The following is a 15598-nucleotide window of genomic DNA, read 5'->3' as shown; positions in this document are numbered from 1 at the left end:
GGCAGAAGGATGAAGAAGGAAGGTCCCAAGGTCCCTTCCAGGCCAAGCCTCTCCGTGGTTCTGTGGATGGCTTGCTTCCAGCATTCCTCAGATGAGCAGACTGGCAGAAATGTACGTGACTCTTATGTTCCTGAGCTGCCACAAATAACTCGTGCTTTTCATCACGGTGGTGTTTATAACAGTTCAACCTTAACTATATTTGAAGCACTGGACTCTTACCCTCTCTCAAATACGTGTTTCTGTTCGCTGTTGATTTGTCAGCACATCTCACAGCTTCTGTTTCCCCTTAGATGATCTCTGCTTGGTAAACAGGAACAGTGTAAGACTCATCAGGGTAGGGCAGTCAACCCACAACTTACAGGCTGTTGTGACTCAGGAGGACAATTCATCTTTGTTGTCCTCTTTATGCTGGGGCAAGGTGAATTGTCTCATGGGTGGCAGTGCTTGTTCCTGACTGCCATTTTGGTTTCTTGACCTGTTTTACCTTCCCCAGCCATGCGGTGGGTTGCAATGGAGTGTGACTGGGGAGGACATCCCGGAGGCTGACCCTGGTTGTGCATGGATTCCTGATTCTAGCAAAAGTCACCTGTCCTGCAACCTCTTCTCCATCTCTCGGCTGCTCCTGGGAAAGACAGTCCAGCGGCCGGTGGATTGCCTGTGCAATGGCAGTTTGCTGTTGACAGCTGTCTCTTCTGGTAATTGTTTGATTTTGGATAGCGGCTTACTCACAGATTCTTCGGTGTGCTGGTGTTGACCTCTCTGGCGGTGGCAGAGCCCGCTGCCTGTCCGCGGTGTCTGCGGGCAGAGGAGGTGCCAAGTGGCACAGCCCTCAGTGCCAGGGGAGCCAGGCGGTTTCATGAGGACTTTGAGCTGTCTCAGGAAGGCTGCCGAAAGAGCCAGTCTAGCTTTTCTTCTTTTTTTTTTTTAAAACCCTTTCCTTTGCCCTCGCACTAGTGACTGTGTAATGAGCTGGATCACGTTAACTGTCTTTTTGCTGGGTCAGTCCTTGATACAGTGCTTTCTGTGCATTACGTGGGGAAGAGGAGACCCAGAAGGGCAGAAGAGGGAGGGTGGGAAGACATGGGCAACAGATGTGCTGGTATCCTTCTTCCAGCACCGGCCTGGACTGTTTCACAGTTGCTGCGAGATGGGCAGCCTGTTGTCCGGAGCTGTCGGTCAGCGCTAGCTTAGGTTTTTTTCCTGAGCCGGCATTTTTCCGAGAGAGGGAGGAAAAAGTACTTTGAGGAGAATGGCCAAAGAGCTAATCTAGCTTAGTCCATACCATAGTTTATTTAAAATCTTCCTTTAGCTTTCTTACACGAGTGTGCCATATCCCAGACTTAAAAATAGCTTAGTTTCTCTCTGACTGAAAAAGGAAAAACAAAGGTCAGATGTATTGGTTGTTTAGCAGTCTTTACATTAGTAACAAGTAATCTGCCCCTCTCTTCCTTGCTTGTGTTTCTCCTTGCCAACTTTCCATTTCTCTTCAGCATATGGTGAGTGTGATTGCTCTTTGAAAAGCCTTTCACTCCTGTGCTCTAATGGTTTCCAGATGCTGATAGAAGGCCTGTCCATGGAGTGCTCTGACGTCGGTGGCTTTAATGGCACGGTTGTCTCTGTGCATCCATCGGCTGGTTATACCGAGGACACCGTATAATTTCATGTGTGTCTGGATGTGGCTGTAAGGAAGGCTAAGGAGTATTCTGGGGCAACTGAGGATTTCTAGTGTCTGCACGCGCTGTGTGATCCCTTATTTGTATCTGATAAGCCTGTAAAAAATTGATTTCCTCCTCCTTTTTATTTTTTCCATCCTGGTTTCCAGGAATCCAAAACCAGCACAGAGAGAGGGTTGTTCTTCTGTTTGCAGGTATGTCTGCTTACTTGAATTTATGCTGTTCCGCAGACATTCATTTAAACAAACCAACACATAAATAAATCCCCCCAAGTAGATTCAGTAAACAGTTCTCACCTTGTTCCCATTTGCAAACAGTCTTGCCCAAGCAAGTCTTGCTTGCTCAGCTACTGCCTGGCTGAGCTTTGGTGCTCTGAAGTGTAGAGACACTCTCATTTTCTGTGGAGGTTTCACATCAGTTGATGACATCTCATATGAGCTGTTATTTTTTGTCGTTGTTCTGCTAAACTCTTGCAAAAGGGAGTAATGTTGAGAGCAGCTTTTTCAATGTAAAGCAAGTTGTGAGACTGGAATATCTGATATGCAGTTGATAATTGTTTTTCTTTAATTTTTTTTCTTTTTAAATCAATGACGTGGAAAATGAAACTCATTGCTTTATAGCAGTATCATGGGACCATCTATTGTAATGGTAGAATGTCAATTTCTCATTAAAATAATTTGTGAAATTAGGAAACTAAATGGAAGTAGCGGCGGTGATGTGTGACGTTTTCACTTGTGATGTGTGCATTTAGGTATGTCTGAAGTCTGAGATCTCCTAGATTTCAGGCAGTGATAACAACTTTCTTTCTGTTAATTTTCCTTTTTCTTTTTTTTTTTTTTTGTCCAGTTAGAGTTGTGAGATTTTGCACAGTAAAGAAGAAAAATTTCAGGAAAAGTGATGTGGGATTTGTTTGCGTTTTTTTTTTTTGTTTTTCCCTTTGCCCCTCCCCCTGCTATTTCTGAATATCTGTTATAGAAAAGGTAGGAATATGGCAAAAGTAAACTCCAGCAAAATCAACTGAACATCTTTAGAATATGTGTAAAACATTATTATGCTTCGGTTCTTCAGAATATGTTTACAATTAATAAATCAAATCATAGAATAATGGAAACTAATTGTTTAAATGTTCTAGACTTATACATCTAAGCAATTCTCTGTTTAATAATTAAATTGTAAAAATTGCATAACTTTTATAGAGGGGAAACTTTTTTCCTTCATTTACGAAGCTGGGATGATGAATTGGGATGATGAACCGCTAAAGAATTTATCATCTACTGCGAAGCTTGACTCTTTTTCTTCAGCTCTGCCACTGGCCCAGTAAACTGAATTGTGTTAACTGTGTTACATCGACTGCCCTGCCAGATTCGTTTTCTTAACTGCTTGTCTAGGAACGGGGTTTACATTGTACCCGTGGTATAAGACTGGATCTCTGTTTCCACAGTACAGTTTCAATCCTAGAGATACAATCTTCCTTCTTGTTTACAAGTTCTTTGTATTGATGCTCTCCACATCTAGCCTTTGTTCCTTGTGGAGACGTCAGCATGTAAAGATCTGTGAATTCAGTGTGTGTGCTGTCCCAGCGCTCTCCCTAACTCTCTGGCTATTTGTTATTGTTTTAAAGAGAAAGTATTCTTATTTCATAAATACATCTGTCAAGACTTTTTCTGTGTTACTTTTTCTGTAATGTGTTTTCCACATTAAAAAAAAATAGTTCTTAGATAAATATTGCAGTTATTTTTTTCTGTGACTTCATGAAAACGTGTGCTAGCAGGTAAATACTCCTTGCATACGAACGATTACTATCAATTTCTTGATCGAAGCCTAAACCGGAGCAGATCAGACTATAAGGATGGGAGAATACCTCTTAAGAGAACTAGCTACCTGGCAGCAGAGTGTTTTCTGGTTTGGGTATTGCATTTACATGGTTCCCCTTGTGTGTTAGTGGAGAAAACAGGAACTCGAGCTGCTGTTTGAAGCTGACTGTTGTGATGGACCGAAATGCAAGATTAGTCTTCAATGTGAAACTTGTAGTCTTTATATGACTTGCCCTCTTTTGGATGCCTTTCTGTTAGATATTTGCGGTACCTCTAGTGTCTGTCTTTACTGTTTTCTAGGCTTTCTTTGTGCCAGGAAAAATGGCCTGTTGCTTAGCCTGGCAGTCAAACAATCTTAAGTCCATTCAGTCGTGGAAACCTGTTTAACTTCTCTAACATATTGGATAAAAATTTTCAGCAACTCTGAACAGTGTATTTGGAAGTGAGGTTTGTTAATCAGCAGGACAAACTGAACAAAAATTCTACTTATTCTATTGGGTGTAACCAGAATAAATAATCAGAGAATTAATATCAGTAATGCTTTATGCTGTTCCCAGACTGAACGCACCATTTGCCACTGACATGGTTTATGTGAACTTTGTTGAATACCAGTTGACTTAGAGAACAAGTCAGCTGTCAAGGGTGAAAAATCTGAAGTTGTAAAACTAAGTTGGTGGGATACCTTAGCTTCAGATACAGTTGGTTTCGACCACTGTGTATTGCAGGATTTGGGGTCCTGTTGTATGCGATGGTGCTTGTGGTGGCAGGTGGAGAAGTTGATTATTCTAGCTGGATCCTAGCGGTGATTTTATACCTGGTGAGGCATTATGCCCTTTTTTTCTTAAATGGTGCTCAAGTCAAGTCTTCAACTCTGATCTGTGTTTTCTGTCTTTCAGTATTCCTACATATATTGCTAATATACATCATCAATCTTTTCCCTTCCTGAAGGTAACACAGAAAAGGGACAGATTTGACCCTTCCTACAGCTGACAGATACCAGTTGAACGTGATCCTAAAACTGGAAGGGAGCTGGGAATCTGATACCTTCGTCTAGCAAAAATAGTTTTTTATTCTTCCTCTGTAGTAGTTTTGTCAGCATTTACTCGTAAACAGACTGAGCTGATGTATTATGTTACCAGATTGCTGCCTCTTAATTCTGTTCTGCTCACTCACCTTCTCTTCCACGCTCTTTGGCTTTTAGAGCTTCTCTGCCTTTCTAAGGGCTGATGTGCAGTGGACTCCTCCATGCCTCAGGATACTTGTAGCTGTTTTTAATGAGCTCTTAAGAATTTTATTTTCTTGCCTTTATCTACTTCTTCTCAGCCTTGCATTATTTGCCTTTACTGACCTCTGCTTGGGGAATTGGAATTCTTTCTGGAGCCCGTCAGTGCTATTTCTGAAGCACTGTTACAGAACAGCACAATATCCAAGAATAAAACCAGAACCTCTTCCACTTTAGAGATTCGTTATATTCCATTATGAAGTAGTTCCAAAATATTTATTGTTAGACGGAGGAGTCAGAGACAGTTGGAATCCAGTATCTTATGTACCGTAGGTAATTTTTTTTAAACAGATGTAACTTGTTTTTGCGCTGCCTTAAAATAACATGCCCCTTCCCCCACCGTAACTGCGACAATGTGGTTTCAGGTGGTAAATTGATATGGGTTATCGTTTCTCGCCACTCTTTAAACCTGGCATGAAGTCAGGGCCCACCTCAGACAACAAGAATGACAGTCCAGAGCTTTACCCAAGAGACTGTGAAGTCTCTGAAATGCCACCAGTGTGATAGGGTGTATTATTATCTCTAATTTAGTAATTTACCTTGATTATTTTAGACTTAACTGTGTGTGTTGAAAGAGTGGGATGCGTGATAGCTGGGAGGACAGGATTCCTACCGGATAAGTGTGGTTGTTAGAAAAAAATGCAGGATGCAGTAAGCCTTTGAATCACAAACTCATCTCTGGAGGAGAGGAACATCCCTTGTTTAACTTGTGGCTAAGCTGGGTTGCTTGGTCTTGGCTGAGCCACGTAATAAAAGGCCAATCCCAGGAATTTCTGCCGCACGTTGGTGACATTGTTAGTTCACCAACTGAGCAGGGAATGACTGCTTTACTGGAAGTCATGGCCTACAAAACGTCTATTTAACGTCTCTGTTTTTAACTCTAAGTTTGGGCCTCGAGTGTACCTTGGCATACACCGTAAAGCACGGTCGAAGGAGAGACTACTGCGTTAGGGTGTTAGTGGCACAGTAAAGAAGAGTTCTAGGCTTGTGACCATGAGATAGCCAACCAATGCTGAACAGATGTATTTTTCCACCTTTGTCTCCCCAGCTTTCAGATGGGGTGAATTTTGACTGCCTTCTAGGTAAACTTCACAGGCACTTGGAAGAGGAGCAGCATGGATTGTTTCACCATCCTGACTCGGTACCTTTCAACAGGTTAAGAAAGAAATAAAGGGGAACCATAATATCTTTCTTTTCATGTCAGAGCCTTAATAAATCTGCTCTGCTAATTGTCAGAACTAGCATTTGAGATGAGTACTCTTTTTAAGTTTCTTGGAGAAAGTTTTTAAGTTTCTTGTAGCTTTTTGGGTAAAGAAATACCTCCTTTGTTTAAAGTATACCGCCCTGGTCCAGTTAGGACCATGGACTAATTGCTTTCTCCCTCCTGCCCCACCTATATTTATTTTGCGTATAGCAGCGTGTCCCAAGTGCTGGGTGCTTTTCCAGGCATTCAAAGGGAGATGTTCTTTGCTCCTGGGATCCTTAAAATGAAGAATATAACGTGCGGGTATACATGAGTTCTGTTGCTGTGTTCTCCTCTGTTCTACCCAACGAGTTCTTCATTCCTGCGCTTGAAAAGCCAAATAGATGCAAGTGCTGGAATTTCAGCATTAGCTGCTTGCTGTCAAAGGGCAGGTCTGTTCTTAAGTTTTTCTGCTGTGTTCATGAGGATTTTTGTGGGTTGCTCGCACAAAGTAGCTTTAGACTAGCCAAAAAACTTCTCTTACGTTGACTTTTTGGCAGGCTCTCTGGGTATCATGTTTGTTCTAAAGAAACGTCTTTTGACTGGAAGAGTTGCTCATCACATGGGTGGATTCGCCTTCTGGGGACAAACCAAGCGCAGCCATCAGTGTACTCCTCTACTTGTATGACTGTGTAACCCTTAGAACGGCCTCTTTAAGAGATCCCTTTGTCTGAATTTAGGTTAGTCAAATCTTGTCACTCCTGTGAAATAACTTTTCGTGTAGCTTTTTGGATAATTTCTGCCCAGTGACTATATAATGCTTCCAGGCTGAGTCAGTGCATCTGAGATCTTTTGTATCTTTAAGAGTTAAATTTTAATTAGAAGTACAGTCATCATTTTGGCTCTTTCCATCTATTTTCCAGGGAAAGTCTTCTATTGGCAGAAGCAAAAAAAAAAAAATTTTTTAAAATATATAAATTTAAATTGCAACATTGAAAATACCTGCACTGCACAATCCACCACACAAGCTCTTTTAGGAGCCAGAAGTGAGTGCTGTCCTATTTAAACGTCACTGTGCTGGGATAGCTTACGTGCTGATGTTTTCTGCTGAAGTACTTGGGAACTGGGGGAGGGAACCAAAAAGCTTTGTCTCTTTGAACTTAATCTTACCACGGTCACTGTGCTGTAAGATCTAGAGGGAAAAATATTGGCAATCCTGCCGGTCGTGTGCTGTGCAGAGGCATGTGTGGAGCCAGCGTCTTTTGGCACGAGGGCTTGCTACCAAGGTCCTTCATTCATCTGCTGTGGCCAAGGAGGGCCAGTGCATGGATAAAAGAGGCAAAGCTGCCGTTGTGACCGGTGGTTACTGTGGCTGATTCAGTCTATTCAAATTCTAAAAAGCAAGCAGTATTGACTGGGCAGGACTGAGGTGCAGTAGAAGTCTGGAAGAATTTGGTGCTATGGTAACTGCCGAGGCTGCTGGTAAGTGGAAACAAGACATCTGATTGAATCACTAGCATGTGTCTGCGTTTGTTTTTGTCTGTCTGCTTGCTTTGGAATTGATCTACTGACGCAGCATTTTTGAAGCTTCTGATCGGCTGTGGGGGGCAGTTCCAAGTATTCAACGTTCACTGCCGAGAAGATGGTTTTAGGAGGTCACTTTTGCCTGGCTTTAGTTAAGGTATATATCTTACGTATGATGGATAATGGATTTAAATGTATCATTACCTAAAACCCTAAAAAAAGATTTTTCTTTTCCCCCCTCCTGTTTGAAAGCAGGTACTGACGTTTCTTACATTTCTTCTGTACTGCTGTATCAGTGCTTCACTTGCTGTGCACCCTCTTCTAAGAGGCTCTTTGAATCCCTCAAGAAGGGGCTCCAGTTAATGGATACCCCATATGGAGTCTGTCCACACCGAAACTTCCAAAACCAGTGATGATGCAGACAGGCAGACTCTATAGAGATGTATGGTGAATGATATGGAATGTTATAATTTATTCATTTAAAAAACCAAGCAGTAGGTTGTGCTTGAAGATGCCCACAAATACTGTTTAACTAGTTTTGAATTTGTTGTACGCGCAAAACTGGTTTGGAGCATTTGGAATCGGGGAAGTGAGAAGCTGTTCTGCACCAAGAAGTTCAGAAAGCAGCTGATGCTTTGGTGGTGGAGGAGTTGAAGATGAGGGTGGTGGTTTTTTTTCTCAATTTTCAAGGAAATAGAGCAATTTTTTTAATCTGAGGCTTTGGGGGTCTCAAAGCTCATTTCATTTCCATCACTTCTGATACGTTAATCGATAGTAGATGGGAAAAGCAAAGTAGCTAGCATCAATAACCAGCAATCATATATGGGACAATTTGAAGTTCTGGATATAAGCTGTAGGCTGTGGACTTGAAACCCAGCATGGTAAGAGTCGTCTTTTATTTTAGGTTGTTTGCAATTTCTGTGTACAGTTCTACAGTCATTATGGTCTTATTTTTAAAGTTTGTCTTAAGCTTTAAATGGGAGCGTAAGTTGAAGAGCAAAATTTTGTGAACCAGGAAGGCTTGTGGTCATGTTCATTTTTTATCTTTTTTTTTTCCAGTGACACATTTCCATGGTGTTGTGTATCTAGATTAAAGTGTAATCTTAAATTTAGAATTTCTGGATTTGTAGTACTCGCTTTTTATAAAAATACAAGCTTCTAGCTCTATTTAAAGCTGTGTTGTCTGAAAATGGAAAGATACTATTGTATGCGTTTTTGCCCTTGGTTATGTGCATGGGATTTGCTGCAGTACACAAAAGAGGGAGGATGAATCTGCATAGAAAATAATAAAATTAAGCAGGATAAGCTGATGTGGGAGATGAGCTATTTTGTCCGAGTTCAACAGTTATGTTGTTGTTTCTTGTAATTTCCAACAGTTTGCTCAGTATTGCCACCCTTACAGTGGCAATGGAGTGCAGTGACCCAACAAGGGATGGGGACATCAAAACGCTGCAGCCGGGGTTCTGATGAAGCTGTGCACCAAGGCTGTGTGCAGAAGTGGTGCCTGCTCTCTTTGTGCTAATGTCAACAGCAGCAGCAGCAGAGGCAGAGGAGCAGGCAAGCACCCAGGCAGTAAGGAGGGACGGAGCTGGCCCATGGCCCTAAGCCAGCGGAGCTTCGCTGTGTGAGGCTGAAACGGAGGAAGCTGACACCACCACATGACGAAGCTGCGCTAGAGGAGACAAAGTGGCCACAGTTTTACGGTGTTTCACCTTCAGCTCAGCCAAATAGATCGGGACATAAGAAACATTCCCTATGCCGAGAGGCACGTCCTGCTCATTGAACAAAATTTGGCAGCTGCCAGCAAATCCAGGAGGTCTTGGGCTTGCTAATGTGAGCAGGTGAAGGTGGTAGGGACTGTTCTGCCAGAGTAATTGAGCGGTCTGCTCCTCGACAGATTTTTGCTAAGTGTTTTTGGGCTTGTCGGTGTCAGGGCCAAGCACTCTGGTATTATTGCACCAGGCTCAGATGGTGCCTTTATTGTGTGTTCAAAGAATTTGGGACCTTGAATCACAGCTCCCCTGAGGCTTGAACAATTGGCAGAGGTGACACTTCTCACTGCTCTCTGAAGCAATATAGACCTGGAATGTAGTTCTAGCTGTGGACTGTGATCCTGACTGCTCGCACACATAGTTGAAAAAAAATCAAAACAACAAAACCCACCATGTAGCAAGGAAAACTCTGTAGCAGCAGAGGGTTCCAGACTCAGTAGGAATAAGAAAATTGAAATGCTAACAAGCACACCGTCTTATCTGCCAATGCGCTAAGAAGGCGGCGAGGAAGAGTTGGAGCGCTCCCTGCAGATATAGGGAGAAATCTTCCATATTGTGCCTGGAAGGCTGTGAACATATCCTTAAAATTCAGTTTATTCTTTATAGATGTGTGTATGTCACATAACTCTGAGAGAGTAAGTTTTTAGATGCCTTAAAATGCATCATGCATAAAATGCATAAATGACTGCTTTGGAGAGGGTAGTCAGAGAACTCATGAGAAAGGATGTAACTTCTGACTCATGTTCTGAGCACTGCAGAAAATGTTTACAAAAAATGTGTGTTTATAAGTTGCTCTGCCGCACTGACCATAAGTACTCATGTTTAGCGTCCTTTGAGAAGCACTATAAAAAGGCCCCCAAACCTTACCACTTCAGTGTGCATCAAAAAACCCCCACCACCCAACAACAAAAAAGCCAGAAAACAAGCCTATATAAATTGAAGAAGCTTGTTTAAGAAGAGTTAATAAAAAGATGTAATCAGAAAGGTAAAATGCTTTCAGACAGTATGGAGACTGTTTAAGGAGATGTCATATTGGAGGATCAGAGTAAAAGTGTGTGAACTGTTGGAGAGACTCAAAATGACCTGACAGTTAATAAGCGTAATTAGATATAATGGTGATAGAGGATAGGGTTACAGCCTCCAAAAGCTGAACTTTTATTAGATGAGAAAAATGGAAAGAACAAACTTTTAAGCTTAAAAAAACCAATAAGGTTGACCGAAATGACTTGAGGGGCATCTTGCTCATGGTCTGAAATGCTAAAGGAGTATTTTTCCCTCCCAAAACATCAGGGATGGGAAGCAAGCTGGAGAGTCTGTAAAACCAAGAGATGATTCAGGAGAACTTTTTATGAAGGGCTCTGAAAAGGTAGGAATGTTTAGAGGCTCCCAAATGCCAGTCTTTGCTTTTAAAGGATTATCTGGCTCAAGTCAAAGAGTTAATAGAACAACAATGTCATTTGTCAATAAAACACATGCCAATCTTTGTTTTTAAACGATTATCTGGCTCCTGTTGGAGGGTTAATACAACAACAGTGTTATTTATCCATAAAACACAGGAACAAATCATTAGGGGTTATCTGGTCTTCGTTCAAGAGTTCTAAAGAATGAAATAGCTGAGCCATTAACTGTGGAGTGTGATGTTTAAAAAGCCTTGATTACAGAGAAAAGAGATACACGTGTGTGTGTGTGGCTTTTTTTTTTAAGGGATCCAAAGGAATGAGATCACATAGTGCTTTCCCTTAAAGTCTCTTCTATCCTTGCGATCTCCACATCAGAGCAGAACCTTCCTTGTTGCTTTTCTTCAAGTGGACACTAGGTTCAGGAGCCCTTCAGCCAAAGAGCTAAAGAGCTTGTGGTGATGTGCCAGGCAGCAGTCATAATGGCATGTTTTGTTTGTGAGTTTGGGGTTGTTCTGTAGGTCAGGAACCAGTCTTTCCTGGATGATCTCTCCTCCTTGATGTCTAGGAAGAAAGCTGGGTTCAGCTGGTATGATCAGATCAGGACTTAGCTTGTGGTATATGTGCGTGCCTCAGGAAGTTCTCTCTTTTCTCAACTTGGTCGCCACCCTGCTTTATGCACTGCTAGCCAAGAGTTTGCTGCCTGTCAACAAAAGTGTCCTGAAGTCAAGATATCATTGAATAACGTAGGTCATCCAGTTCCGCTCCCCGCTCAAAGCAGGGCCAACTTCAAAGATAGATCGGGTTCCTCAGGACAATGTGCAGTCAATTTTTCGACTATTTCTAAGAGTGGAGATGCAGTAGTGTTTCTGGGCCCTTCTTCCAGTGTTTGATCACCCTATGGTTACAATATTTTTAGTAATGTCTAATTGGAATCTTCTTTGTTACAACTTGTCTGTTGTTTCTCATTATTTTGGGGGGGGGGGGGGGTGTGAGTATCTGAAGTCTGGCTCCACCTTCCCTGTACTCTCCCGTTAGGTAGCTGTGGGCAGCAGTGAGATCCCCGCTTTGTCTTTTGTTCTTAAGACTGAACAAACACATTTCCCTCGCTGTCTCCTCATACATCATGTGGTTTGAGCCCCCTGACTATCTTTTGCTGCACTCACTCCAGTTTGTTACCCTTCCTTGTATTGGAGATCCCAAAACCAAATATGATACTCGCAGGTGCTGAATAGAGAGGAGCAAATCCCTTCCCCTGACCTGCTGGCTGCACTCATAGGATGTGGTTGGTGGCAGTAGTTCTTCTTTATTGTCATCAACTGGTCATCAACATGATGACAACATTATTGTCATCAACAATCATGGGGGTCTTCCTCCCTACTCTTTCTTTCCCTCCTTCTTCTTCTTGGCTTTCCCAAATCTCCTCTTCAAGTCACAGGTATTTGTCCCGAGCCTGTAATATGATGGCTTCACCTTGTGTCTGTGTTTCCTGCACGCATTTCTCTTACCCGTGGTCTTTTATTATTTAAACCAATTACTAGTCTGTGAGGGTAACCTTCTTTTTATACCAAGATAATTTCTTTAAGACATTCTGGTGAAGGACCTTATCAAAACCTCTCTGTGTTCCAGCAGTGCTAATTTGCTATGGTGCTCCAAAGTCTTTCTTTGTCCTTTTCATGGCAGTTGTTGATGCTGGAGAGTCCTTGGGTAGTTTTGCAGGCCGTATTTTCTATCATAATAGGGAAGTGGAGACCAGCAATTGATCTCTCTTCATAAAAAGCTGAACACTTTCACTGATATCTAAGATCAGAATAGTGACTAGCTGCTGTTGTCTTAGCTGATCATTACCACAGTGTTGTCCTTCACATCTCCCCATTTCGAGGGAGTTCCTAGGCCAAAGATGAAACAAAATCTTCCCCTTTGGGATTCTGTGCAACAAAGGTACCAGCAGTTATGGTATCCCTCCTGAGATGAAACGGGCTTTTTTTTCTGTTTATACTGAGTTACTGAGGCGTAGATAGTCTAGAGAATAGGTTTTGTCATACTTATAGTCCTTTGCAAGTTTAGGTTTTGGGATGAATGCCCAAAAATCTTGCCTTGTCTCTGCCCAGTTCATGTATCTTCTGAAGCAATGCTGGTCTTTACCATTGAGCTTTCTACTTCAGGACATACTGCAGACTATGCGGGGCTTAATTTTGTATGAATCCTCCCCTCTCCACTCTTTCGTTATATCTTGCCTGGCTGCTCTGCGGCATGCGGCAGCAGAAACCTTTGGGATGTCCTTTGTTAGGCTGTAATTGGCAGCCTCTAATCCCTCCTTGGAGGGAGGGCATGCCCAGGCAGATGGTAGCTGACCTTTGGCTGACAGTTCCCTTAGTGCAGGTGGAACGGATCGTTTGCGCTGAGGAGCTGGTTAGGCTGTGGTAGGGAAGGTGGTGTCCTTGAGATCCTTCCATCATGACCAAGCAAGATGAGGAGGATTATCTCCAGGGTGGGGCCAGTCAGATCTAAAAGCTTAGGGCTACTATCTGCAGAAAGTAGTCATTGCACCTGTGTCCTGGGACTTGGAGCAGTGCAAAACACACTTGCGGCATTTGTTTGCGTTTCTGCGTGCGCTGGTCCAAGTGGTATCACACTGGAGTGTCCACTGTCCTGTGTCAACAAGCAGAGCGCCTTGAGCTCTTCTTTTTGTAGACAGCCTGCAGGCTTTTAGCATTTCCGCAGAGAATATCAGATTTGCTACGTAATAATGTACATCCTGGGTATTTTGGAAACCCTCACGAATCTCTCTTTATCCTTCTAAATGAGAAATAGGAAATCCAGCCAAATGTCCTGGAATCTGTCCTCTGTGACTAGAGAGTTTCCGAGATAAACTTGTTTGCCCTCAATGCCATCATTGGTTCAATTCTTCTGCTCCTGAACTGGCTGCTGCCAAAGCCTCTTTTGGCTATTTTTCTAAGTTCAGTGATCTTATTATTATCTCCTTTATCAAACACTAACACTTTCCTGGTGCTTGTGTAGTTACACAATTTATACATGGTGAGAGCTGAGGGACCTGGGCTGGCCTTTCTTGGTTGTAGCTGGCCCTTACATTGGCATAGCCCTACTTGTCAGCGTTCACCCCAAGAAACTTTGAACTTGAAGAGTCCTAGTCTTGTGGCAGGAAAACACTGAGCTAGGTAAGGGCAGTTACGAGTCCAGCAATAGGTTCTCCGTATCATGATCATGTATCATTTTCCTCTGAAGCTAACCCTAAGAGACCAGGGGCCAGCTAAAAGGAAAAGGCGGACCACGTGATGGTTAGCAATTCGGTGATCAGGTATATGGGTAACTGGGTCTGTGACTCCAGGGGGAATGGCATCGTGACTTGACTGGTAGACACAAAGCTACCAGGTGTTTAAAATCTGGAAGGTCATGCTACCAAGATGTGATGTGTACAAGAAAGACAAAGTTGGCTATGTGAAGATGTGGTGCTATTTATTAAAGAGATCGTAGAGTAAGATCTGATAAACTTATAGATCTCTAAGGATTAAAATTTCTGTGTAAACAGGAAAAAAACCAGTTATTACCATTTCTCTGCTATTTGATTGGGGTGCTGACAGTGATTGAGATAGAGATGTCAAGGGCAGGGAACAGTTGCAGGAGACTTAACCCACATAGCTTGAAGAAATGTAACTTTGGGGTCAAATTCTGAAATAATATTTTTAGACATGGTTAATGTTTTATGGAGCAGATGGTCGAGGAAGCCACAATAAGAAAACTGATACTGTGAAAGAATAGCAGGACGCTGGCTGTAGCCTGTTTGGATTTATACCTTTACGTGAACAAGAGCCCAACAGTAACTGTTAATTTCAAAGCGCGGTAACCTAAAAATATGGAAGCTTGTTAGAAACAAACTGAGCAGGGCAGCTGTTTCTGTGGTTCCAGGGGATATTAAAAGAATTACAGACCATGCAAACTAACAGAAATAGAACAAACAAAATAGGTACATGCATAAATATTGCAGTGAGGAAGAAGAGCCTTTGCGAAGGCTGGCTATGCCTTACAGTCCTGTTGGGCGCAGAAGGGGATAAAGATCGGTCTGCCTGGATTTGCACAAGCCATTTGGCAAGATCCAGTCTCAAAAATTCTTGAGGAACCTAAAGGATAAAGGTGGGATAAAGTGAAGGAGCTTGTCTGGTTGAATGATTGGTTAGAGGACTAGCTAACAGGTAGGAAGCGGGGCAGAGAAATGAGTGGCCCATGTCTGCGTGTCGTGCCCCCTCTCCTCCCTGCAGCTGAGGATGTGCACCAGTGGATTTCTGTGAGGATGTGTACTACACCTCTGGTGTTCGCTACCTTGATAAGTCACCTGGAAGACGGTATTTTTTGCGGATGATACGAAGCTAACTAGAGTTGTAAAATCAAGGGCTGACTATGGATGATGAAATGAAAGATGCAGTTCAGGCTGGATAGATGTAAAATGATTCTCATGGGGGGAGAATAAAAAATCCAAACTTCACACAAAAAATGGTCTCCGAGCTGCCCCTTACAGTGCAGGGACAAGTTCTGTGTGTCCTGGTTCTATGGAAAAATCAGCCCAGTTCTCATCTGCAGTCAAAAAATAAATGGAATAATAGAGACCAGGAGGGGGAGGAATAGAAACCAAAACAGAGAACATCATTATACTGTTGTCTGTAATAATCACCGCGTGTCTGTGTTGTGAGTGATGCTTGCGGTTCTGGTTTCCCCCTGCTTCTCAAAGAAGATCGAGAACTGGAAGTGTAGCCAGAATATTACGAGGTATAGATGAGCTTCCATAAGAGGAACAACCAAGTAGACTGTGAGTAGTCAACCTTGAGAAGAGACCATTGGGGAGCGGGGTATGAATGAGGACTTTAAAATCCTTGAGAAAGTTAACAGATAAGTGCTATTCCTCTCTCTTCCAATTCTAAAAATTCAAGTACCAAGCAA

At 42.6% G+C, this 15598-nt stretch overlaps 1 protein-coding gene across 4 annotated transcripts in view; it reads left to right on the top strand.

Annotated features, from left to right (window-relative positions):
* The window catches only part of RANBP10 (RAN binding protein 10), an 84283-nt gene that overhangs the window by 5694 nt on the left and 62991 nt on the right, over positions 1 to 15598 (top strand). The gene's annotated exons all lie outside the window — the stretch shown is intronic.

The sequence above is a fragment of the Calonectris borealis genome, chromosome 12, assembly GCF_964195595.1.
Source record: "Calonectris borealis chromosome 12, bCalBor7.hap1.2, whole genome shotgun sequence".
In the NCBI taxonomy this organism is placed as follows: domain Eukaryota; kingdom Metazoa; phylum Chordata; class Aves; order Procellariiformes; family Procellariidae; genus Calonectris; species Calonectris borealis.
This window is presented reverse-complemented; position numbering and strand designations above follow the sequence as displayed.